We start from the raw sequence: 26,237 nt of genomic DNA on the forward strand, positions 1-26,237 counted from the left end.
ACTTGGGAGGTGCTCAGTGTTAGGCCTGGGGGAGGGCTTGGTACCAAGGATGGATTTGTGCTCAGGACTGGGAAGATGCAGGCCACTGAGGGAGGACTCAGTGACCAGAGTGGGGACGTAAGTGCTGGAGAGGGGAGCTGCATCCCAGGATGAAGGTTGGAGGTCAAACTTCTAGGGGAGCTCAGTGATGAGTGGAGGCCAGGGATGGGCGGGGAGTGACCCCCAGCGGGGGACTCAGAACTCTTGAGACCCGGCCGCTGGCTCCCGCCTGCCCCTCCTCTGCCCACCCCATGGCTCGGTCCTCCCCATCCACCCATCCACTCCAGCTGCCTCCCTCCCTCATCAGGCTGTCTGTCAGGATGGGGGCCTGTCATACGGCAGGGCTAGGCCTCATGCAGGGACCTGCAGGAGTAGACCTGAGTCCCACAGGGCAGGGAGGCCTGGGGCAGCCTGCAGCTGCAGTCCTGATTCCTGACCTCCCCTCTCCCCACTCCAGGACTGAGGCTTGTGGCTTCTGGGGACCAGCCAGGGTGGAGCAGAGGACAGTGGCAGGGGGCCTACCTGGCCCCACTGAGCTCTAAAGCAGCATCCCCTTCCCTTCCTAGCAGCCTGATGACACCCCTAGCTGTGAAGGAGCTCATAAAAAAGTGTTGAAAGGTGAGAAAGTGGGCCGTGTTCTAATGCTGGGTTTCCGGGGGGCTGGAAGTTTGACAAAGCGCCCCTCCCCTCTCAGCCATCAGCTCTAGCTGGCTTCCTGCGAGACTCACAACAGAGATGGAAAGGACTTTGAGTCAACATATCCGGCTTTTTACAGATGGGGAAATAGAGAATTTCCTGAGGTAGGAAATGTGCCCAAGGTCCCTTAGGAAGGTGGTGGCAGAGCCAGGACCAGAATCCAGGCACCCGGCCTCCAGTTCGTTGTCTTCCCCACGTAGCTCATGCCTCCCAGGCAGTGCACGGCTTTCAGATCAAGCCAAGGGACAAGCAGACTCAGCTAGCTGTTATCTAGGGGACCTTGGAAGGTCAGCTCATTTCCCCAAACCTCAGTTTTCCCATTTGTAACATGGGTGGAAGGCAATCAGAGTGTCACCAGCCGTGTTAGACTCAACAGGAGGTCACATTCTCCAGCTCTCGGCCTGCACACGTGTTCTGGAGGATCTCAGCCCTCTGAAATAGTCCCCTGGTCACAGTTTACCTGAGCGGGACTCTCATGTGGTGTCGCCCGTGTGCAGACTTGTCCCCTGGTGCCAGGCTCTGCCTCTGCCCCGAGAAGCCTGGTGGGGCTGGGGACCGCGCTGGGGCCTGTGCTCCTGGTGTCCTGGATTTTATGATGTGCAGTTATCTCTGGGGATAGGTGCGCCTCTCCCCACTTTGTGTGAAGTTTGGCCAGTGGAACAGGGTCCATGCATTGTAGTGCTACCTCCATGTCTCAAAGAATTTTCAGTAAAATAACTCCTTTAGTTTTTATGTAGTGTTTTCCAAGGATTAAGAGATCTCTCTGAATGACAGGTGCCAGGCTCTGCCAAGTGGTGCTCATTAGACCTTCCATCTGCTCCTCAGCATCTCTCAGCTCCCCTTGCATTTGGTGAGGCCGATGCAGGAAAACGGATGTGGGGCATGAAGAGGGCCGTGTCTCAGGTCTCGGCTGAGCCCCTGGGACATGCCCTGCCAAGTGTGAGTCCTTGGCTTCGCACAGGAAAGAATTCAAGTGCGAGCCACAGCTGAGTAAAGGTAGATTTATTTAGAGAGACACACACTGCATAGAGGGTAAGGCAAGAGAAAGGCAAGGAAAGAGGTGTGGGAATTGGTGCTCAGGTTAAAGTAAAAGTAGGCACACACTCCATAGACAGAGTGCGGGCTGTATCCAAAGGGGAGGGAGCAAAAAAGGCCGCTAGGCATAGCGTTGCCAGTTTTTATGGGCTCAGTAGCTTCACATGCCTACAGGTGGGACCATGCCAAATACCCTGGGGCAGGGGCTGGGATTCCCAGGAATTGGGCCACCACCCATTCTTTGGTCTTTTGTGGTTAGCCTTGGGGCTGTCATGGCGCCTGTGGGCATGTTATTTATCTTGCTGTTACAATGAACGTATAATAAAGATCAGCTACTAGAAGTCAAACCTCTTAATCCTCAAGGCCAACTGAGAGTTGAATCGTCCACCATTTTTGGTGTTAAATTGCTGTCATTCCTTGAGTGGCTGTGCCCTGCCCACTTCCCTCTTGTCTCAAGGCCATGTGACCAGTTCTGACCAATCAATAGAATTGATGTCACTTAACACTTGAAACTCAGAAGACCAATACTTTCTTGCTCTCATTTAGGAACTGGGGACATTCCATATGCCAGGTCCATGAGTGAATATGTGGGACAGAGTCCTCCCCCTGCCACAGACTTTGCGTGAGTGAGAAGTAAACTTTTAGGTGGAAAGCTGTTGAAATGTTGTGCTTGCTCGTTACACAGCACAACCTAGCCTCTCCTGACTAATGAACCAAAATAAACTTTGCCTCTCCTAACCAAGGTGTCCTTACCTGATCAACCTCAGCAGGCCAGGTTTCCTCTTCCCTTCATGTGTGATCTCTTCAAGAGATGTCTCAGTTCCACACTGGCAGGCTTCTTGTAAGCATGCTCCATTGTCATCACAGGTACTCGAACTTGTCAAGAACCTCACTTAGAGAGGACTAACAGCACCATCACTGCATCACCACTCTCCCTCACAGAAGTCTCTTCTCTCCACAAGAGATTCCACCCTGGAGTCCAACCTTCTGGACTTTGAAAGTTAAAGAGTACCAAACTGTGTACTTGGTAGGTTTCCCTAAATTCTCGTGAGCTATGAATGTTGCTTTGCCACTGGCCTTATTTCCAGTCTCCTCCTACGGGGTCCTGATCCCTCCCATTCCCCTCCCCCGTACACAGGCCCATCTCTTCCTGCAGTGCTTCCAACATGCATCAAAGCATTGGCCAACCTCACGGGGTGCTTGCTGCATGCCAGCTGCTATACCAGGGCTGTCGCAGCTTCAGGCAGGATTCTGCTTGCTTCTGCGGAAATCCCTCTGGGACTTGGCCTGACCAGATTAACAAACTAAATCTGTAGTTGACATCTCCAGGCACACCAAAGAGCTGGAGGGAGAAGCTTCCACATCCTTAGAGACTGCTTCCTCACCCAACCCCCAGGCTTCAGGTGCACCTGGGCCTCAGATGCGGCAGGAGGGGGTTCATCTCCTCCCTTTCAGGGAATAGGTAATGGAGATACTTAGCCTTAGCAATGCTGGTGCATTTCCTCTGATGCCTTCTGTCTCCTGGGGGTCACCCTGGCTTCCATCAGCCTCAGAAAAGAATAGGCACCACCTAGTACCCGTTCCTAAAGACTGTATTCACAAGCCAGCACGGCCCTCTGTCCTCTGCACAGTTCTGTGCCTGTATCTCTGTTTTGTGTAGGTCTTAGCCCACTGAAGGTGATGCTAGGAACGCCTGGGGCCCCCGCCTGGGTTGTGCCACTTGTGGGAGCCCCCACAGACAATTCTCCAACCGGAGCCAGTGTTGTGGCTGGGCCACCCTTTGTGGTTCTGACTATGATGGCAAGACGGACCTCAGCGACAACCGACAATCATCAGGGAGCTTTGAAAAGACAAGTTGCTGGAGGGTACACAGCACACCTGGGGCCACATAGCAAGGTCACAGGTAGAGAGAGAGTGAGCTTGGACTTTTATTATTAAGGCAGGGGATGCCCAGGGTTTCACAGGTTCACTCTTTATCGTTAAATTTAAAACATAAGGGGGGGAATTAAAGTGCAGAAGGGAAAAGCAAGCTGTCAAAAAGTCTACCAGAGCTCTCCGGAAGAAAGGGAACTTCATGGGTGGGGCGGCCTGGCTTTTCATCTCATCTTGTAGCTTATCTGAGAGGGATGTCTTTGAAGTGGATGCCTCGGTGATCAAGTTTAATGTCAGCCCCTTCACATTACAACTGCAAGCTAATTGTCAGGTGCTGACACCACAGTCTCCAACTGTTTGTTTAGAGACATTGACCATCTTGAAAACTGCGGCATCCTTCTGGGCAAAGTCCTAAATATTTTCATCAAACCTACACCCTCAGCCTTCCCGGATATCCCGGATGAGATGGTTCTCTTAGACTTAGCCAGCCTGAACTTTGCCGTGTCAGTGGTGTAGCGGTGACCTAGCACAGTGGTTAAGAAAATGGGTTCAAATTCTAGGTCTGTTGGTTTTAAGCCAGGTAAGCTTGGAAAGCTTCCTTAACCTCACTGTCCCTTGCTTTAGTCATCTGTAAAACAGAGATGTTCCGGGCTCTTGGGAGGATTCGATGTTGTAATATATACTAACTACTGAGCGCCTGCACATAGGAGATATTCCACGTGTCTCGGTGCCCATCTTCCTGCCCCTGCAGGCTCTTCTTTTCTGTTCCTTTCTGCACAGGCTGCTTATGTTAATTATCTTGCCGCTCCCTTCCTACACACCTAGAGTGGCTTTGAGCCGTCATAAGACATCAATTTATAAAATACATCGAAAGGCCCTCAGAACCCTCCACAATCTGTCCCCAGCCCACTCCCCAGCCTTATTTCCAACCATTCTCCCCAGGACCCTCCAGCCAGTCTAGGTGACCTTCCTATTCTCATCAGAGCTCCCCACTCATGCCGAGACTGTATGCTGACCTGTTAATCACTTCAAGCCTTACTCACCCTCAAAGTCCCAATTGCAAGACCTTCTTGCTCCAGGAAGTCTTCCATGACTAGGCAAAAATTTGGTGCCATCCACGTGCTGATGAGTCACCCTGCAGAATTCTCTGTCTGTGGTTTTGTTTTGCCTACATTTGTATGTGATCTTCCCCCAAGCACGAGAGCTCTTTTCAGGCAGGCACTGTGTTTCCATAGTTTTATCTTTGGCATTCGGTAGCGTGCGAGGAAAATCAAAATGGAGTTGGTATTGCTAAGAGAGCTCTCCGAAATAGAGGTGGGTGGGAGGCTACTAAGAAAGTATGACTTAGGCACATCTCTGCCTGGATGGAATCTGACCTTTTGACCTGGTGAAGTCATCCAGAACACCTGCCAGAAACTCTAGATACTTTTCAGACCTTTACCCTAAAATAACTGGTGACAGTCTATGTATCTGACTGCCTACCTTAAAACAACTCATGATTCCTTAGGGACAAATATTTTTTAACTTGCACCAGAGTCAATCACAATTCACGCCAGGCAACTTTTAACAACCTTGTGGCTTTTTGTCTTTAAAGCCCTTGCCTCTTTCTCTTCCTGGGAGTACTCTTTTGAGGTTACCTGAATCCATGTCTCCTGGATTACAATTCTTAAGCCCCCAGATTGACTCTTTTCTTATTTCCAGTCTCCTGCATTATTTTTTGGGGTTGACTCTACCTACTCCATTTGGCTGGCTACATAAATGGATAGTCGTGGGTCTTAGAAGACTCCTAAGTGTTGGGGACACTGGGCAGAGGGAACCCCTGAATGCGACTGCTCCCACCCAGGGGACATGGTGGAGGAAGAAGCCACCCCTGGGAGAAAGGGACTGGGACTCCTTCTACAACCTGTAGCCTCCTCCACTTCCTCACAAGGCTTGCTAAGATGCTTATTTAGTAAATAGTTCAGGAGTTAAGGGTCTGGGGCCCGGATTCAAACCCACGGTTCCCATGCTGGCTCCAGCTTTTATCAATGGTGTCACCTTCAAAAGCTCATTTATGTCTGAGGGCCTCAGTTTTACCACCTGGCTTTAAAATGGTGATAAAAAGAGTCCTGATCTCATCTAGTTGTGAATAGTGGAGGAGTTAAGTTAATTCACGTAAAGCAGTTACAATGCTGCTTCAGCGAGCACGCAGTGTTAGCTACTCTTGTTAGATCCTACGCTGAGCATTTAGTCTGTGGATCTGGACAGTGTCACGTGGGAAAAAAGCTCAGACTCGAGCCGCATCTCTACCACTTACAGCTCGGCACTTGGGAACCTATTCTCCCTTTCCGAGCCTCTGTTTGATTATCTTTGAAATAAAGAAAATCATGCCTATGCTTTTAAGTGTGGAGAACAAAGCCTGGCATCTATGGGGCTCACAGGTGTGTTCACATCCTTTTCCATTTAAGCCTCCTTCTGTATGGCAGGTGGGCTGGGCAGAGGTAGTAATTGGAGGAAAGAAACAGAGGGGACAGGCAGGGCACAAAACATCCTGAAAATTCAACTTGATGTCTTTAGAGGTTGGCATGGGCCTGCTGCCATCTGCTGGACTGAGCAGGAATGGCATCTCTCAGTGCTCTCTGTTGTCACCTCGTGGTGAAAGAGGTTTGTGACAGAAGAGCAGACACGCCTAGGAATGCATCTAGTAAGTCCTGGACACGTGATAGACACATGATGCCTGCTTCTGCTCCTTTCATTAGCTTGCCAGTTTCTATTAAAAGGTCAGCCTTTTTACGAAACAGAGGCAAACTCATAGACATAGAAAAGGAACTTGTGGTTACCAGGGGTTGGGGAGGGGCCGGGAAAAGAGGGTGGGGAGGGATACATTGGGAGTTTGGGATTCGCAGATACTAACTACTATACATAAAATAGGTAAACAACAAAGTTCTGCTGGGAACTATATTCAATATCTTGTAAAAACCTACAATGAAAAAGAATATGAAAAGGAATATATGTGTATAACCAACACATTATGCTGTACACCAGAAATTAGCACGACATTGCAAATGGACTATACTTCAATTTAAAAAAAATTATAAAGTGAAAAGGCCACCTGTCATTTCGATTGTAATGCACTGAATTTGTAGATACATTTGGACAAAATTGGTGTTTAGGCTTCTACTCCATAAGCATGGTATAACTCTCCATTTATGAAGATTTCTTTCATTTCTCATTGCAGTTTCGTGTAGTTTTCAGTATAGATGTCTTCCACATACTTTCAGAAATTTATCCCTAGGTATTTCATGCCTTTAGGTGCTGTTATAAACGATATTCCTTTTATTTCATCTTCCATTTGTTTGTCACTAGAATACAGAATTACAAGTTTTATATATTGATCTCGTATCCCGAATCCTTGCAAAATTCACTTATTAAGTCTAGGTTTTTTTATAGACTCCTTAGGATTTTACGTATTAAAAATCATGTTGTGGGCAGGGTAATAGCTCAGTGGTGGAGTGCATGCTTAATGCACAAGGTTCTGGGTTCAATCCCCAGTACCTCCATTTAAAAAAATTATGTTATCTGTTAATAAAGATAGCTTTGTTTCTTCCTTTCCGGTCTGTATACTTTCAATGAACGTATCTTGCTTTATTGTCCTGGCTGGGATAGAAGAAGAGCAAATATCCTTACTCTGATCCTAGTCTTTGATGGAAAGTATTTATTTATTACTATTCTGTATTTTGTTACTTGCAGATTTTTAAATTATTATTACCCTGTATCAGATTGTGATGTTCCATTTTATTTTGTCTGTGAATACTTTTTTTTAAAAAAATCATGAATTGATTTTGAATTTATCAAGTGATTTTCTCATATATTCTGCGGTGACCATCACATGAGCTTCCCTTTTTTTTTTTTTAACTTTTTAAAACTTGAATTATAGTTGATTTACACTGTTGTGTTATTTTCTGGTGTACAGCTGAATCACTGTACCATACTCTTTTTAATGTGGGAGATACGTTTATTTTTAAGTGTCAAAACTGCCTTGCATTGCTAGGGTAAGCCTCACTTGATTGTGATGTGTTATCATTTTATATTGCTGGATTCTATTTGCCTTTTTTTTTTTTGGAGAAGTTTTGTGTCTATGTTCATGGATAATATTGGTCTATAATTTTCCTTGCTTACTCTTAACAGGCTTTGCTATTAAGGTTTTTCTGGGCTCATGAAATGAACTAGGAATTGTTTCTCTTCATTTTCTGAGGTCATCTGAGGGATCCTGTTATAGATGCTCTGGGCAATTAACTTAAACTCTCTTGGTTTTTGTTTTCTCATCTGTACAGTGGAGATGATGCTGTCTACTTAACCTGCTGTGGTGAAGAATAGATGAAATGCTATCTGAAGAATGCCTAGGAGTGCACCTAGTAGGTCCTCGACACATGATAGGCATTTTGTCAATAAGTGTGATTATTACGACATCACTAGAGGGACGAGAAACTTAGCACCTGCTGAGTCTTAAAGTCTTCCGCTGTAAAATTCCAACTCTTTCCTCCCCGAGAGCTTAATGTTGAACAATTGTGTCAAATTTGCAGACCTTTAAAAATTGATTTTAGTTGTTACCCCACGTGATGCCACAGGAGCCTCCGAAGGTTGCCTTTATTGATCTCATTTCTCCCTTTAACTGATGAGGAAACGGAGGTGGCCTGAAGCCACATTGTAACAAAGAACAGATCTGACTCCTCATCGGATCTGTTCCTTTAGCCCTGACCCTTGTGCTCTGTTGCCTGTTCTTAGTCATGCTGGCTCTGCACCTTTTGTAAAAGAAAGTTGCGTATAGCCTGAAATATACAGGACAGCCCATTCTCAAGGCTCTGACCTTTGAAGATATAACACTTTTCCATTAAAAAGTTGCAGAACAGAGAAATAACTTTTGTCTTGTTGGAGGCTGTAGGAATATTGTGACCAGACCTACATGGACAGCTGCAAGAACAAAGGATTCCAGCACCAAGAAGTTTGCAACAACCAGACACACCCCTTTCCTTTTTAGTATAAAAGAAGCCTGAATTCTAACTCAGGTAGGATGCTTCCTTGGGACGCCAGTCTACCATCTTCTCAGTCTACTGGTTTTCCTAATAAAGTTGCTGTTCTTCGCCCCAACACCTCGCCTCTTGACTCATTGCCCTGTTGTGCAGTGAGCAGTGTGAGCTTGGACTCAGTAACAGCAAGGTGGGTTGGTTCCCATCACTCATTGTGAAGCCAGAGTTCCCAGCAAGGGAGCTAGCGTCCTGGAGAGGCACTGTTCTCCCAGCTTCCTGGCCACTAGAGGGCCTTTCTCACACCATTTAGGGGATCCCTTCAGGGGAAGGCACTTTTAGAAGTTTCCAACATCAAGAGTCGAATGGTGAATTCCGCTGCCTTCTCCATCCATTTGTGTGACCTTTAGCACATTTCTAACTTCACTGAGTCACGGACTCCCATTTGGGAAAAAAAATGAGAGCCACAACACCAGCCATTATTTATTGAGCCTGTAGCGCATGCCAGGGGGTGTGCTATGCAGCACACGTGATTTATTTAGTCCACTTAAAAACACTGTGAGGCAAGCGTATGGCCGTAGGTGAGAAAATGGAGGTCAAAGAAATTAAATAATTTACCCAAGGTCAATAAGGATCCAGAATTGAAACCTAGGAATAACTGACTCTCCTTTTCATGTTAAAATTGATCAAATCATACACTTTAAAAATGAGCAGCTTATTATAAGTCAGTTACACCTCAGTAAGACTTTTTTAAAAAGCCTCATCCAGAATTAGATGCTGAGACTGAAGGCAGGATCAACACCAACAGAAAGTAATTACATTCACAGGAACACACATATGCCCCAAACCCACTCAGCTATTCAATCAGGGTTTGAGAATTTTATTGTGTATAAAATATGCCAGAATAAAGTACAGCTGCATTTTTTTTTTAACGAAAGTAATTAGACCTAAAGTCATAATTCTCAAACATCACCTGGATCTCTTACTGGCAGAAAAATAACACGAGACTGTATGGAAAATAAATCATTCTCTCAACTCCTACTCACCCTTTAAAAATTGCATTTTTTTTTCTTATTGTAAAAACAATACATGTTCATGGTAGGAAAATTAGAAAAGACAGATGAGCCAAAAACGTAAAAATGAAAGCCAGTCTTGGTTCTATGTTCAGATGATTTCACACTCTGGCATTTTTTTTTCTACTACTTTTCAGTGCCTAGATGTTTATTTAGATGTATATATAATTACGTAATATGTAGGGAGTTTTAGAGAATGGGGTCTTACTGTAAAATTTTTTTTATAATTTACTTTCAACACTTAGGTGTATACCATGAAAGGCGTACTGTACCAGTGAATGGCCATCTACGGTGAGAGTTTTAAATTAAATTCCATGATGCCTTAATGCTTTTAGGGTTCTTTGGAAGTGTCTCAGGTGCTGGGGGCCAGGGTAGGGGAGAAGATGAGGGTCTGGGTCTGGTGGAGGGCTGGAAGGACCAAGCAGGTGAGGTCTGGTTTGCCGCTCTTCCTAAACAGAGCTGCCTTTTTTTTTAAATACGATCTTCCCGCAGTACTGCGGATTGGTTCAGGGACTCCCACACCCCTCACCTCCGCGATTAACAAAATCCAGAGATGATGAAGTTTCTTACAGTCAGTCCTCCGTATTTTCAGATGTGGAATCCGTGAATACAGAGGAGCAACTACACAGATTTGCCATTAAGATTTCATTTGAAAAGGAATTCCCATGCTGAAAACAATTTAAAAAAATCAAAAGAAACCACGATTGTAACATCATTCTTATTTCTGCTTAATTTCTTTTCAAAGTGAAAATAGCTTTATTGTTTTATACTTCTAAAAGTCACACCTACCCATTTTTCAAGATTCAAACAATTCAAAAACAGAGACAGAAAATTGAAACCCATCCATTAATCTCACCACTCTTTATATTTTGGAGTGTATGTGTGTATCAAAATATACGGTACATCTATTATATCCTGTCTTTTTTCCTTAACGCAGCCTATTTTTCGGTGTCCTCTATTGACCTTTAAAAACATGATTTTTTGACTGTTGACTATTGGGTTATGTTATTAGGTTTATTGATAGAAAAAAGACAAGTTAAACGTAAAGGCTTAAGGAGAATTGGGTGTCTACTTTTAAAACGTGTAATTTTATCACATTGAATATCTGTGCAACATTCTGCATGTGAACAACTCCCCCAGGCTTTAAAAGTCCTGTGTTGGCAGATCATCACAACTGTAAGAATCTGCCAGCTCTTCCGCTGAACACGCCCCTCACGGCAAAGCAGGGTTTGGTCAAGAGCCCTCCTGGGTCTGGGAGAGCGGGCAGACCCTGTGGCCTTTACCAGACCCAAAGGGCTTTGACATTTTTTGTTTTTCTTTTAAACCTAATTGGCCGCCCATTTTTCTATTCCATTTAACTAGTCTCTTTCTGTTACACACTGAGTTCGTTTCAACTCTCTTTTTTATCATCATAAGCATGCAGCAAATGCCACAATGTCTTAATTATTAAAACTTCCAAATGAGGCCCTACCACCTGGTAACGTAAGCCCTCTAGCTTTGTTCTGCTCTAAGATTGTGCTAGATCCTTTCCACCTTCATACACATTTTAGTATCAGATTATCAATTACTGCACAAAAACCTGCTGGGATTTTGTTTGAGATTGCTTTTGTCTGTTTTTGATCTTCCAGATGAACTTCATTCTGTCAAGATTAAAAAAAGAATCCCTTTGGAGTTCTGATTTGGATTTTATTAATCTTATAATTTAATTTGCAGTGCATTGGATTCTTTTTTGATTATTTCCTGGCTGTGAATACTAATTTCCCCACCAGACTATCAGCAATTCTTGGAGAAGGTGTCTGTCTGTCACGTAAGTCTTTTGTCTTCCGCATAATTATATGGAAACCTTTAGCCAAGTAACATTTAACGTGTGTTTCTTGAACAGACCTCATAAGCTGTTGCAAAATGACCTTCTCAAATGCTTTTCTCAAATATTCTGGGGAGCGGGGTGCTCCTTAGCCTCTGACTTCATTTATTTGAATAAATCATTCAAGTACTAATGAATTCACCTGGCAAAGCCACTGGCATAGTCTAGTCTTAAATGGTATTGACACGCTCAACATGTTGTGCCATCTGTTCAGTATTTAGGCATCTTCCTTTTCTCTGGGAAGCTTTTAGTCCAATAAAGGCAATAAACACAAAACCAGCGGTCTAAATTGTTGTCTTTTTAGTGCCAGAGCCTTGGAGCTATAGAAGTGATAAACTCTAGCTGAGAAACCGCAGCGAAGTTGATGTATCCCAGTGAAGTTGACAGTTGAACTAGGTCTTGAAGCATGAATAGGAGTTCTCCATGCAGTAGAGTCCAGGAGTTGGGGAGATGCTAGGGAGCATTCTGGGTGAGAGGAAAAAAGACACGAGAGGATAGGAATTCATGCCGTGTCTAAGAAGCATGAGTGGTCCAGCATGGCTGAGGTATAAAGGGATGGACTGGGAGATGAGTGAAGCTGGACATGTAGGGTAGGGACAGGCATGAGTGGCTTTTTAATATACGCCAGCATTTTTTTTTAAAAAAAAACCTTATTATTTATGCTGGTTAGTATAAGGGTGTCATGATCAGATTTGTGTTTGAAAAATATTGCTCTGCTGGCCCTGAGGAAGTGGCTTATATGTACCAAAGTATTTAGATTACTATACTAATCCAGAGAGGAGGTAATAAAACCTTCGGCAAAGGTGCTAGAAATGGGATGCTGATGGCAGGTTATTCCAGAGGTGAAATCAATGTGACTTGGTGATTGATTGGGTGCATGTAGGTGGAAGGAGGCCATCCTGGACATCTGGGTGCAGGCTATGGGATGTCACTGTGCTGAGCTCCAAATTGTCCACTTGAGTCATTGGGTTGAATAGAGCAGCTCTTCTGAAAATATGCCAAGGTAGACGGCTGATTGGCAGCTGAGTGAAAAGGCATAGAAAACTGCCCTTAGGACTTTCATTCTCTCCCTCAGAATAACCACATTTTGCCACGTGATTTCATTTTGCAGGATTTGTAGGTTCTTTTGTCCCCAGTTCATCGGTATATTTACTGCTGCTCTCCCAGGAAGAGAGAAGACAGGCTATTTTAAAAAGAAAAACTTAAACCAAAGACATTCCCTCCTGCTGCTGCTCTGAAGTTAGATTCGTTGGTCAGATCAGGTGGGCACAGAATCTTAAATAATTTAGCCCAGACTGCTCATCTGGTAGGTGAGGAAGCCAAGTGCGAAAGAGGAAAGGTGATGTGTTTAGCCAGCAAGCGGGATCGCTGGGTCTCCCTGGAAGTGGTGGGAGGCAGTAGATCAGCATGGTTAAAAGTAGGGACTCAGATGGTCTGGGCTCTGCCACCGACCAGCTGTGCGGTCTGGGGAATGTCACTTAGCTTTTGCTAAGCCTCAGTTCACTAGACGACAAAATGGAGTTGTTGTGATAATTAAATTTTTTAAAATGTGCATATTCACAGTGTGATGACACGTTTAAATACTCAGTGCCTGTCAGTGAGGATGAAGATAAAGATGATGGTGCTGATGGCAATGATGATGGTGCTGATGATGATGGCGGTGACAGTGATGATGTAATTGAATGAACATGGGCTTTGACATCAGTGTGCCTGAGTGCAAAAGTCTGTTATAGTTGTTTGACCTTGTTAAAACTATCTAACCTCTGTTTATAACTGTCAATTTAAATATATGTAAAATAGAGAAAGTCGTCTCGGTCTTGCACTATTATGAGAATGAAATAAAACAATACATATATTCAAATTACTGAGCACATCCTGGCACAAAGAAGGTGCTCAAGTAATGTTTGTTCTCTATCCCTGAACCTAAACTTCTTTCTTCGTTTCCTCCTCCTCCTCGCCTTTCCCTCTCCTCTTCCTCTTCATTCTTCTCTAATAGCAATCCTTTTTTTTTTTTTTTTAATTTAATGCTGTGTTGTCATTTATCCATTAGCTGCCAATCTGGAAATACGTGTTGCCATCATTGCTTCTAAGGACCCCGCTTCATCCTCTTGTTTCCACAGGTGGACATTCGTTCTCTACAGTGTCTGGCTGTCTCTCCTGTCCCTTGTGGATGGCCCTGACCCCAGACACTGACCCTCCACTCGGAGCTTCCCTGGGTATTCATTTCAGGGCAAGGGCACTTACTCTGGGGGAATCCTTATCGTACCAGAGATTTGAGGCAGTATGTGTGGCCTCCCCTGAGACAGGCTGGGACCCGGGACCTGGGACCTTTTCCTGCAGTGCTTGCACCTGAACAACTGTCTCCTCCAGCAACGGAATACGGAGAAACTCAACTGCAGGCATGCGTGGTTGGGGCAAATTATGAACAATGAGTTACAGAAAGACCGAAACCCAACTGCCCCTTCTGAGGCGTCAGGAGCAGAAGCAGGGGACTGTGCGTGGTCCCTGCACGCAGCCTCACCAAGGGGGTGGGCAGGCCACCTAAGCCATCCCTCCCGCCTGATCCACGCGTCCACCCTTAGCCTCACCCCGTTTAAGGGACCAGCTCGCCTCCACTCAGGGATCCAGCAAGGGGGTCTGTTGCTTTTTCCCCCTCCCTCCTGCCCCAGCACCAGTCCTGAATTAGGGCCTCCTATCAATTTCTATTGATTAAAGAGTCCAAGGGCTCTGGTCAGTGGCTTCCAGGTTCCCTCATCTCCATCTAGACAGTGTTTGGTTGATAGAATTAATACATTGTTGTCTGGAAGCTTTTGGCAGTTTCCTTACTTCAGCCATGAAAACTATAGGTTATCTTTTCTCATTGTTTTTTTGGTGGGACTCCAGGAATGCGAGTGGAACCAGAATCTTCTGATCTTCTTCTCTTGACCCAGGTTTGTTTCCTTCATGTACTGAGGAAGAAACAAATGAACTCCATATTCAGGCATCTTTTTTAAAAGCACCAAGTCTTCTGGCTCTAATGCAGCTTGATGGCTCACAGAAGCTGAACGTTACTGAAAATCAGGTCAGGAACTGTCACTGAGGAGCACCAAAGGTCAGCGACCAATGACAGAATGTCCCCGTGGCTGACAGAAGCGCATCATGAAACCGGCAAGTACCAGCTCGGGGACTCCATTTTTTCTGAACTACAACATCCCATCTGTTTGCTTTTATGCCTTGATATCCCCAAAGTCACTCCCTCCAAATGGCAGAGAACACATATTTATTGTTTTAATTAAAGTGAATAGGTTTGAGGATTTCAAAAGAGAACATTTAAGATATCTGAGGGGGTTACAAAATCAGAGGGGAAAAGCTTCTTACACCAGAGAGAATTAGGGTCACAGAACTAATTTATGCATAAAAACAGCACTGGGGTCAGGGGAGGCAGGAAGGAAAATGGGTCGAGGAGGGGTGGAAACTTGCCCATAAATTTTTTGCATGTAGAAAAAAAAAAGGAAGAAAAGAATAATAGAAAGACAGAAGAAACATTGAAGCTCACTTTTTTATTTTGTTTTCAAATGGATTCCATTAGATGCAATATGTCATTCTGAGTGCACCTGAATATAGCTGTGGATTTAGATAACTCTTTCTTCCTCCCCTTCTGACCTTTATTATGACTGCAAAAATGCTGTGTGTGAGGGATAAATAATGCATGACCTCAGCCAGGAGAGGAAGGAAGACCTGAGGAAACATTGCAGAATAGAGGAAGCAAAATTTCTTTCTCTACTATATTTTTCTCTCCCGACCGACTCCCACCTCCATCCCCACTCCCTGCTCTCTCCCACCCACCAATCCAGGACCCCAAAACCTGGATGCAGCGTGCTGAAGAGCATGGATATGGGGGTCGAACTTGCATTTAAAATCCTTATAGCGAGGCTGTCTCATTTGTGTGATATATCATACCCATCACAGGATGCTCTGAATCAAAAGTTTTGGAAAGATAATAAATGAAGGTGTATACAAATGAATCTTTTCCACTGCACCCTGGAGAACAAACAGAAGACAGAACGTCTATTCTGGCCAGTTGTGAGCGTCAGACGTCAGTGGAAGAGCTGCTCGGGGAGGAGGGTACCTCCTTAGTGAGCCCAGAATGACCCGGAGGGGGTCCTTGAGTGCCCAGAAACCTGGTCTTGGGTTTGGATCCTCCAAGCTGGCTTCTGTGGTGTCAAAAGCACACAAAAGTTCTCTGCAATACCCTTGGAGTGAGAATCTGGGGTTTCTTGCCACGTTTAGAAGCCAGATCCCTCCGTTTCTTGCAGTCATAAAAGAAACAGAGGAAGGGATGGAACTGAACTTGCAGCTTGTGCTAAACTCAAAGTTGGCTCTTACCCAAGAATAACTTGTATGTCCATTTGTCTGTGATTCCCCATTTCCCGCCTAGATTTTCCTGTACTCTCTTGGAAAACTAGTTTTCAGAGTCTTGGTTCCTCGAATGTTGTCAAGTTTAAGTAGAAAGGGGATGCGTCTACCTGGTAAATAAGACCATCCTTCCATGAGTGGGGTTATTTTGATCTACCTGGGTTGTGGTGGCCATGTACCTACTCTTTAGATCTGTGGAAAGATGCGGGGGTCAAGCACCCCATGGGCTCTCTCTCCATGTCCTGTCCACTGATGCCCCGATGAGAGCTTGCAACAGACAGCAAATGGTTTTGTATGATCACTGGGGAATTCCCTTTCTTTTCCCCTTTCCAGTTTTACCACCTATTTCGAGATGAACTTGAGGTGAAAGTGTGGTCACCAGGGTGCCAGTTGGAGGATACTGACAACCTCAGGGCTGTGGCTATTGCCCAGAGAAATCTCTGACTCTGGATTCAAAGGGTCATTGCTCGGGGGTTGCCCAAGGAAGCTGTTACAACAGCTCCTTCCAGTCTCACTTCCTATTAGATACATCCTTGTCATTTCCATGGCAACCGGGAAGTTTCTTGGGTTTCGCTGATCCACTGCTTGGGGACATATGGGAGGACAATTGGATGGGGTAGGTAGATACAGAGGCTGAGCTGCTTAAACCTTCCCATTTTATCCTTACTCCGGGCTCTCACAGGGCTCTCCCTGAGCCCAGGCGCAGGAACGTCAGGATCATTATTCGTTTTGTAACCTCGGGGCCCCACCTGCCGATCCTGAGTGACAAACACGCATAAAGTGACTAGAGGTCTGTGCTAGAAATGTTGTGTGACTCCGCTTCCTACTGCGACCTTGCCCATCCTTACGGCTCCTCTCCTCCCTGCCGATCTTCCCTCTTTCTCCTTCTCTGCCTTTAGCTTCTTCCCCAGGCTTAGTGCCAGAGGCAGGGAGAAGGCATCGCTGACGACGTGGAGGGCATGGGATCTGCAGCAGGGAGGTCAAGTGCAAGGTCTGCTTTCCAGCCATGTGACCTTGAACTTGTTTCTTCGTCAGTGCAAATGGAGATGATGCTTTTTTCCTCCTTCTTAGGGCTGTGGTGAGAATTAAATGGGTTAAAAATCTGTGTGGTACTCAGAACAGTGCCTGTCAAGTAGATGGGTCTACAAAGGGTGACCTTAGATCCAGATGCATCTGGGACAGCCTCGTTTGAAACCTGCTGTCCCAGCATTGTTGTTACTGTGTTCTCTTTCCGCTTCGAAAGTATCCAGGGTTTGGATGCTAAATGTGGTGACCCTGTACGCAGTCTTAGGTATTTTACTACTGGGCAGTGATCCGTTAATTCTGTGGAGGTGCAGGATTGGACGTCACAGGCTAGGAAGTGAGGCAGATAAGAGCATCTACAATTAACCAGTTTCAAGTTAAACTGCTCTTATCTTTGGAGACAAAGAAAACCCTGTAACGCTGAAGTTCTGCTCTTCCCCACCCCCTCCCACGTCTGGGGTGGAAGTTGCCAAGAACCAATAGAGAGGGCTGCCCCACCGGGGTCCCACCAGCCGTGCACATTCAGAAAGCAAGTGTTGAGAGCCCAGCCCTGGGAGCTGCATTTTTGCTCTGTCTCCGGCTACGTAACTGAGGTCAGGGTGCCAGGATCTCTCAGGGAAGCCAGCATGGCCATGAGTTCCCAGATAAAAGGAAAATATCTTGAGATGATCAACCTTCAGTTGGGGGCACACGAGGCAGTGACAGTGACGGTGGGTTGGTGAAGAGTTACCAGAGACCGAGAAGAGTTTAGGAAAGTTTAATAGAGACACTGCTATAGGCAACAGCTGGCCACACAGGCAAGAGGTGCCTGCGTGACTGCGTGAGCGCCGTGGGGAGGGTGGGGAGGGTTGGTGTGCAGGGTCTTTTATTGGAGGTAGGGGGCTGTGCACACAAGGAGTAGGGGGCTGAGGGATCAATTCCTGCACAAGTACTTGATTGGTTGTAAGATCTGTCAGGGACGTCTCTGAATAATAGGTTTTAGGACTGATAAGGGCAGGATGTGTCTCCTGTCCGCCTAGGGTGTTAGGGTATTATGAGCCGGGCTGTCTCCTGGGGTGATGGGTTTTATTAGGATAAACACACATCAAGAGAAGGTGTTTTATATCTTGCAGAAATGCAGGTATGCTAAGGGTCCTGCAGTGGGGAGTGGGGGTTAAGCTATCAGTCGGCTCCAGGCACACAGAGAGCCCAGGGATGGGCGTTTTATGACTCCAGAGAGTGCCAGCCGGATCCACACCTTCCTCCCTGGTAGAAGGGAAGGGCAGGGGTCAATCCTGGCTAAACATTTTCACAGGGACCATGCAGCCTTTATGTTGGCAGAGTGCAGCCCAAGAGCTCTGCTGGCGGCCTGGCCCTTGGGCTCCTCTTCCTCACCAAGTCCCTGAGGTCCTTGTATATGTGCCTCAGATCATTGTCTGTCCATCTGTCTGTCTATCTACCTATCTATCTATCCATCCATCCATCCATCCATCTATTTATCTATCTTCATCCATCTATCTACCTGTCTATCCAGCCATCCACCTGTCTATCTATCCATCCATCCATCCAAACATCCATCTATCTACCTACATATCTGTCTTCATCTATCTATCCAACTACCTGTCCACCCAGCCATCCATCTGTCTGCTTATCTGTGTACCTATCAACAGGCATACCTTGTTTTATTGATCTTTGCTTTATTGTGCTTTGTATTTTTTACAAATTGAAGGCTTGTGGCAACCCTGTGTCGAACAAGTCTATTGGCTCCGTTTTTTTTCTGATAGCATTTGTTCACTTTGTGTCTCTGTGTCACATTTTGGTAATTCTTACAATATTTCAAACCCTCCACCAGTGAAGAGATTATGATTCACCGAAGGCTCAGATGATGGCTAGCATTTTTTAGCAATTAAATACTTTTAATTAATGTATGCATATTGAGTTTTGGACATCATGCTATGCACACTTAATAGATTACAGTATAGTGTAAACATGACTTTTATATGCACTGAGAAACCAAAACATTTGTGTGACTCAACTTTAATGAGATATTATCTTTATTGTAGTGGTCTGGAATGGAAGCCGAAATATCTCAGAGGTATGCCTGTATCTCTTTGTCTGTCTATCTGTTTATCTGTCTGTCAGTCCATCCACGCATGCGTCCATCCAACCACCTATCTCCCTATCTTAACCATCACCATTTTCTAACAGGTTGGACCCTGGGGTCAAATTCCAGGTCCTCCACTCACTAGCTGTGTCAATTTTGGGCAAGTTCCTTCTTTGTGCCTGTTTCCTCATCTGTAAAATGAGGATGACACTACATCTGCTCTGTAGGTTTGCTGTGAGGATTAAAAGCCGTTCATATCACGCACGTTGCGTGTGCTCGGCACACAGGGAGCGCTAGAATAACCACTGCACATTTTTTGCACTTTTTTCCCCTGTTATTTTTCTTGTGTGCAGTGGGAGGGTTCTGACCTCTCCATCCCATCCCTTGGCTGTCTTCATATGATTTTAAATTAAAAGACACCTCTTCGCATGTTGTTTGGAAGAACATCCTGACTTGCTTAGGTCCAGCCAACACTGCATTCACCATTTTGTTAAGTAGATGTGATGTAGATGGGATGACCAGGAAAACAGAGCTCGAAGCGGGTGGGATGGCCTCTATTCCTGTGTAGCTCTTGGAAAAAGTGGTCATTGCACAGATTTTGGAATTCAACCACAGTTTGAATTCCGGATCTTCCCATTTTAACCATGTGACTCTGGGTAAAATATCTAACCTCTGTGGGCCTCAGTTTACTGATATATAAAACAGAGAAAGTTGCATGGTAGGTGTGAGGGTGAATGGGGGCAAAAGCGCCTGCCACAATCTCTGGTATTCAGCAGGTATTCCATAAGTGCTGATTTCTTGTCCCCTGTTAGCTCCTTGGAGGGAGGGAGGGAGGGAGGCTGTGTTTGTCCACTGTCATATCCTTCTGGCTCTCAGTACAGTGCCTGTCCAGGAGCAGTCAGTAAATGGTCAGTAAGCAAATTGAGAACAAATAGATTTTTCGTGCGTGACATACCTCCTTCGACACAAATATATTAACTTCCTGCTTACTGCGTCAGGACTAATCACCACTAGAGATGAAGGCTTTGGGGACTTAATGATTTTTGAAAACTATACTCAAGGTTAAATTATGAGTCGAGCCAGGACTCGAAAATGCTGGAAGCAATTTCCTCCAGTTTCAACAGTGGCTCAGCCTCATTCGCTTTGTTTATTCAAAGCCTGCTAACCCCACCCCCTCCCATGCTCCCAGATCTGGAGTGTGGAGTGTGCACCTCGCCTCGTGACCACACCTCGCTGGAGCTCCCCGGAAAGGGAGCAAAGGCAGAGGGTGCAGTTTAAGGCTGAAGCACCTCGGGCTTTGTGCTTCAGAGGGAATGAAGTAGAGGATGGGGGTGTTGGTCCTTGGCACCAATCTCTTCACTTCCTCAGATCTACATTCACTCACCAACAGTGTGTGAAGGACGGAAAGGGGAGACTGATTTAGAAACTGGCCCTTCTTCCAGGTCTAGCCACAGCCTGTCTAGCTCAGAAGCCTCGTCTCCACTGAGACTCTGTGAAGGGCTGCCTCTTGGTGGGGTGGTGGGAGTGGGGACAACAGTGGAGGTGGCTAAAATAGTCTTGGGCAGCTCAAGGTGGCGGTTCCCAGCACCTTCGCCTTCTGTTTCTCGGGCACCTAATATCTCTGTCTCCCTTAAGGCATTCCTGATGGGGTGGGATTTGGTTAGTGGAAGAGAACGGTTGTTATGCCTGGAGTCATCTGGGAGTTCATTGGTGTCTTCCCTGCATTGTAAATTCCTCAAGGGCAGTGCTTTGTTTCACTCTGCTTTGAATTTTCAAAAACTAAGATGGGACACCTGGTCAAATTTAAATGCAATTGTGTAGGGAAAAAAAAAATGTAGCCTTTCTCTGTGGAGGAGAGCCCAGTAGCCAGCATGGAGCAGACCTTCTCTGATGGGAGGCACCCACGTTCCTTTGGGAAGGTGGTAACAGGACTTGGAGTGTATGTCTTTGAGGGGCGAGGGGGGGGGGAGGGCTGTTGGGGGACTTCTGGGGGACTTGGCACAAGCTGTCTCTTTACTTGTTCGGCAGGGGCCTGGGAAGGTGTGGACCGATCTACAAAGGGATTCTGCTGGCCCAACAGGGTGGAATGGGGCAGAGGTGGTCCCCCTCATCCCAGAGGCATGTGATGAGGGAAATCAGTAGGGTGGAGAGTGGTAGCCCTCATCAAGCTCATGGGCTAGAAGGCGGGCTCAGGTGGACTGGTCAGGGAGACCTGGTGGAAACTTCTGAAACTTCATGTGTGAGTGAGCTTCTTAGCTCCTGGCTCCTCTGACGCGGTGTACCGACCTAGGGTCAGCACAGCTGAGCATGTGCGCTTGGGAACTAGTAGAACTTGGCTCCAGCGTGGGTCCCCATTGCAGCCCGTGCACGGATCTAGGCCAGCATGGGTGGCGTCATCTCAGCCACCCATGGCTGAGTGGGCCAGTGTCTCTGACCCTCCGTGAGACTGTTCCTCAGCAGTGACCTCCTGTGGTGATGTCGAGCAATTGCACTTGTAGTCTGAGGACCGCACCTTCAACTAAACTCTGGAGTTCTTGAAGAAGTGGTACGAGTGGGGAATGACGGCAGAGAAAATAAAATAACACCAAGAGGGAGGAAGATTCTAGACTTCATGCTGATGAGGAGTGATGGCTTGAGTGATTCACTTCACAACAACCAGAACATGTGGCTGTGATGGTACCCCCAGATGAGCAAAAGAGGTCATACCAGTTCCAAAACAGTGCCCAGCACTGAGTATGTAGTTGAAATTTCAGTACATATTTGTTGAATGAGGAAGACGGATGGATGGGGGAATGGAATTAATGCTCGTTCAAATCCACACACTGAAAGAAACTCCAGGTACTTCTCCAATTCATTCCTCACAGTCCGGTAAAGAGTGGCACCCTCGTTTCACAGATGGGTCCATATTGGGTAGCAAACGGTGGAAACAGCCTTTGAACCCAGAGCTGACTCCCAAAGCTGGTCCTCAGCCAGGTGGGATGCTGTAGGGATGCCCAATGCAGCCTCAGGCACGGATGGGGTGACAGGGAGTATCTGGATGTGAGGGGAGTTAATGGAGACTTGGGGTGGGTGGAAGAGGTGTACTTGAAACAAAGTTGCTAAAAGCCTTGACAAGTGAGGCCGTCTGGTTTTCTCCTGAGAGTTACGATCGGGTGCGAGGATTATGGTGCTGAAAACCCCAGCAAAACTGTCACCGGCAGAACCTGTAGGGGGATGGGAAGGGAGGAGGGAATAAAAGAGAGGGAGTAAAACAAAAAGGGTATGGGCTGAGAGTTAGAAAAAATAGGCAGGGGGTGGGAAAAGTAGGGAGGGAGGAAGAGGAAGAAGCTTGGGTTAAAAACAGATACGTTTAGATGATTCAACTGGAACAAAACATGCAGTGCCTGTGGGTGATTCTGCAACGAGTCCGACTGAAATCACACGAGGTTAATTACTTTGACCTCGTTTCCTGCTATCACACTTGACTGAGGGCGCCCCAGGCTGGAAAGGACACCGTTGCCCTCAATAATGTGTCTACAGCAAGTAATGACCTCTCTGGAGTGTAGCTCAAGTTCCTGGAGGACAACTGTAACTCTAGAAGTAAATTGGCTTTGCAGTAATGGCTTTGACATCATTGCTGGTGGTTTCTGGTCCATTTGGGCAAGAAACACAAGGAGTGAAATTTTTAAGCCTTTTTCCACTTTTTCTTTCTCTCTCTTTCTTTCTCTCTCTCTTTCTTTCTTTCTCTCTCCCTCTCTTTCTTTCTCTCTCTTTCTTTCTCTCCTTTCTTTCTTTCTTTCTTTCTTTCTTTCTTTCTTTCTTTCTTTCTTTCTTTCTTTCTTTCTTTCTTTCTTTCTTTCTTTCTTTCTTTCTTTCTTTCTTTCCTTTTCTCTCTGTCTCTCTCTCTTTCCTTCCTTCCTTTTATTTCTTTCATCTTGTAACATCAGTGAATATGTGACTGTTGGAAACTCATTTGTTGCAGAAGCACTAGTTAGACTGAGCCTGAGGAGGGTGGGGACCAGGATAGTATGTACATTGTACCCAAGAGCCTGGCACGTGGCAGTAAATCAGTGGATATTTGAATAAAATGGTGAATATGTGCTGAAGCTCTGTTTCTTTGAGGCTACACTTTTTTTTTTCCTAAATAGTTTTGAGCCTCTTCGATGTATTAAGCTCTCCGCTGGCCGTTGAGGATACAAGGCACAATAGGACATGTTCTCTGTCTTCAAAGAGCTTCTAGTTAGTGGAGGATCTGATGAGTTGAAATGTGTTGAAAACAATTCTGCTGTGGGACGGACAGGGGGAAAGTGGTATAACGAGGGAATCAGACACCATGGGCCTAATGTTGTTACTTTTTAAAGAAATTCTTCCACCTCGGGTTGGATATCTCTGTTTATGTGGAAGACTATAGGCCCGGGGACACCTGCAGAAAATCAAGAAGCACAATAGTTTGTTTTAAGTTAATTCAACAAATAGCAATTGAGTCTCTATCACGGGCTGGATTTGGTGTCGGGAGACTGGCCTGAATAAGGCAGCCCTGAACCCTTATCTTCCAGGAGCTCACACTCTAGCTGGGGAGGCAGATGGTACACGAGGGAAGTAAGTAAGATAAGAGCTATCGGGTAACCTGTGGTGAAGAAGAATATGAGCACAAATGTATGTATGTTCCTATGTGACTGAAGTACTGTGCTGTACACCAGAAACTGACACAACATTGTAAACTGACTGTGCTTCAATAAAAATATATTTTAAAAAGAGAACAATCGGGAGAACACTATGGAGGTTTCTTTAAAATACTAAAAACAGTTACCATATGATCCAGCAATCCCACTCCTGGGCATATATCTGGAGAAAACTCCAATTTGAAAAGTTACATGCACCCCAGTGTTCATAGCAGCACTATATACAATAGCCAAGACATGGAAACAACCTAAATATCCATTGACAGATGACTGGATAAAGAAGTTGTGGTATATTTATACAATGGAATACTACTCAGCCATAAAAAATAATGAAATAATGCCATTTGTAGCAACATGAATGGACCTAGAGATTATCATATTAACTGAAGAAAATCAGACAGAGAAAGACAACTATCATATGATATCACTTATAATTGGAACCAAAAAAAATTGATACAAATGAACCTATTAACAAAACAGAAAGAGACTCACAGACTTAGAAAACAAATTTGTGGTTACCAAAGGGGAAAGGTGGGGTGGAGGGATAAATTAGGAGATTGGGATTAGCAGATATAAACTACTAAATATAAAATAGATAAATGAGGTCCTACTGTATAGCACAGGGAGCTATATTCAATAGCTTGTCATAACCTATAAGGAAAAAGAATCTGAAAAAGAACATATACATGTGTATGTATAACTGAATCGCTATGCTGTACACCTGAAACTAAAACAATGTTGCAAATCAACCTACATATCAGTAAAAATTTAAAAAAAAAGAACACTCGGAAGGGTGCCCTGTGATAGGTGCAGGGCATTGAAAGGACTTTGAATTTTACTCAGAGATGGGGAAGTCGATACACATCCCTGTTCCTCTCATTTCCTATTCAGACAAAGAAATCCCTCCAACCTTCTCTGTTTCTCCAACCACATTTAATATCCCTTAGGAGAAACTCTTTTTATTCAAGTTTAAAAAAAAAAATTGGGGTGGGGAGGTAATTAGGTTTTTAAATTTATTTTTTAGAGGAGGTACCGGGGATTGAACCTAGGACCTCATGCATGCTAAGCATGCACTCTACCACTGAGCTGTACTCTCCCCCAACTAGAAGAAATTCTGACATACGTACACCCACTCACTCTTTCCTAATGCTCAGAATTCCTTCCACACCGTGAGCAAATGAGTTAACTTCTGTGCTCCGCAGGTGCCTCCCCTGTCAGAGAAACATCATCTTACCTGCAGGGCTGCTGGATGTCAAGGTCAAAACAGCAGAAGCAGGAAGGAGGTGAAAACAGCAGAAGCCCAGGGCGTGATCGGTCACTGTTTCTTCTGAAGGTAAAATAAGATCCTTGATGAGGCTCTTTGGGGGCTTAAGTGGACACAGATTTAAAGTGCAGATCCTTGTGCTACCGTGTTCCCACGAAGGAGGGGAGCTCAGAATCACAGCACTTTTAAGGTAGGGAGACCTTCCAGCAATGCAGAAGAGGGTATAAATGACCCTGTCTGAGTGTCCCCCCATCTCAGGGGAAGGCCCCGAACTTGGTTGTGAGGGTCCTCTCCTTGTCCACGGGACCTACCTGCACGCTGGCTTGTGGATATTGACGCCACCTTGCTTGTCTGCACTCAGATTTAAACCCTAATTCCTGATGGCACGCTTCGCATTTGGCACAGGGAAAGGGTGGGTGACATGGGGACCAAAGAAAGATCACAGGTCCGCAGGGTGTGGTTCCATGTCCCCTGGGTCTCTTTTTGACGATGGTAATAGTAATGGTGTTAATAATGGTAGCCATAGTTACTGAACTTTTCTTAGATACGTATTAGTGCTTTACACACTTCAACTCATCAGATCCTCCCCTCTGTCCTAGGAGGTGGTACTGGGACTATCCCCATTTTACAGATGAGCAAACTGAGGTTTAGACAAGTTAAAGAGCGTGCTTTATGAAACAGAACTAGGGTGGGTGGATCCGGGACTTACCTCACCACTGTCTGACACCAGCACTAGAACCTCAAGGCCTCACAAGGCACATGGGCAACAGCAGGATTCAGTGACCCTGGACTCTCGCAGGAAGCTCATTCCCACACCAACAGTGGGACTGCGGCAATTTACTTAACCCCTTCAGGCCTCAGTCTCCTTGTCTGTAAAATAGGCAGACTAACCCCACAGGATGAAATGAGACATTGGCTCCTGATACATGTTGATTTCCTTTCCTCCCTGGAAATCCAATCTGTACAGAGAACTTAGTAGGACATTTCAGTGTCCAAGGGTGTGCAGCCCACAGGACCCTCGGGACGCACACACATATGTGGTTTCTTTAGAACTGGGATTGCCCTTTGAACAGCTTAAGCACTGGCATCGTTTTAATCAACAACTTCAACTCTATTGGATTATAACCCCTCCTCACAGGACCATGGGTATCGCTACTTTAAGTGAAGACGGCGAATTTCGGTTTCAGGTGGCAGCCTCAGAATGTTTTCCCAGTGAAGTCAACTAGATG

The 26,237-nt window shown here is 45.6% G+C and overlaps 2 long non-coding RNA genes across 6 annotated transcripts in view; one reads left to right on the plus strand and one right to left on the minus strand.

Moving 5' to 3' along the window:
• The window catches only part of LOC123612954 (uncharacterized), a 131,925-nt gene that overhangs the window by 88,071 nt on the left and 17,617 nt on the right, over positions 1-26,237 (plus strand). Inside the window, exons 2-10 of one of the 5 annotated variants that reach the window (XR_012499519.1) lie at positions 497-657; positions 2,638-2,797; positions 7,956-8,036; positions 8,557-8,687; positions 9,964-10,009; positions 11,432-11,525; positions 12,694-12,844; positions 14,513-14,729; positions 24,947-25,077. This is a non-coding gene — a long non-coding RNA (uncharacterized LOC123612954). Of the gene's footprint in view, positions 1-496; positions 658-2,637; positions 2,798-7,955; positions 8,688-9,963; positions 10,010-11,431; positions 11,526-12,693; positions 14,730-24,946; positions 25,078-26,237 lie in introns of all 5 variants that reach the window. The other 4 variants (XR_012499520.1, XR_012499518.1, XR_012499521.1 and 1 more) reach the window with 4 other exon arrangements.
• The window catches only part of LOC141573620 (uncharacterized), a 28,508-nt gene continuing 19,469 nt past the window's right edge, over positions 17,199-26,237 (minus strand). Inside the window, exons 2-3 of the long non-coding RNA XR_012499522.1 lie at positions 24,979-25,071; positions 17,199-22,349 (exon numbers count right to left, since the gene is read on the minus strand). This is a non-coding gene — a long non-coding RNA (uncharacterized LOC141573620). The remainder of the gene's footprint in view (positions 22,350-24,978; positions 25,072-26,237) is intronic.

Source organism: Camelus bactrianus, chromosome 16 (assembly GCF_048773025.1).
Source record: "Camelus bactrianus isolate YW-2024 breed Bactrian camel chromosome 16, ASM4877302v1, whole genome shotgun sequence".
NCBI lineage: Eukaryota > Metazoa > Chordata > Mammalia > Artiodactyla > Camelidae > Camelus > Camelus bactrianus.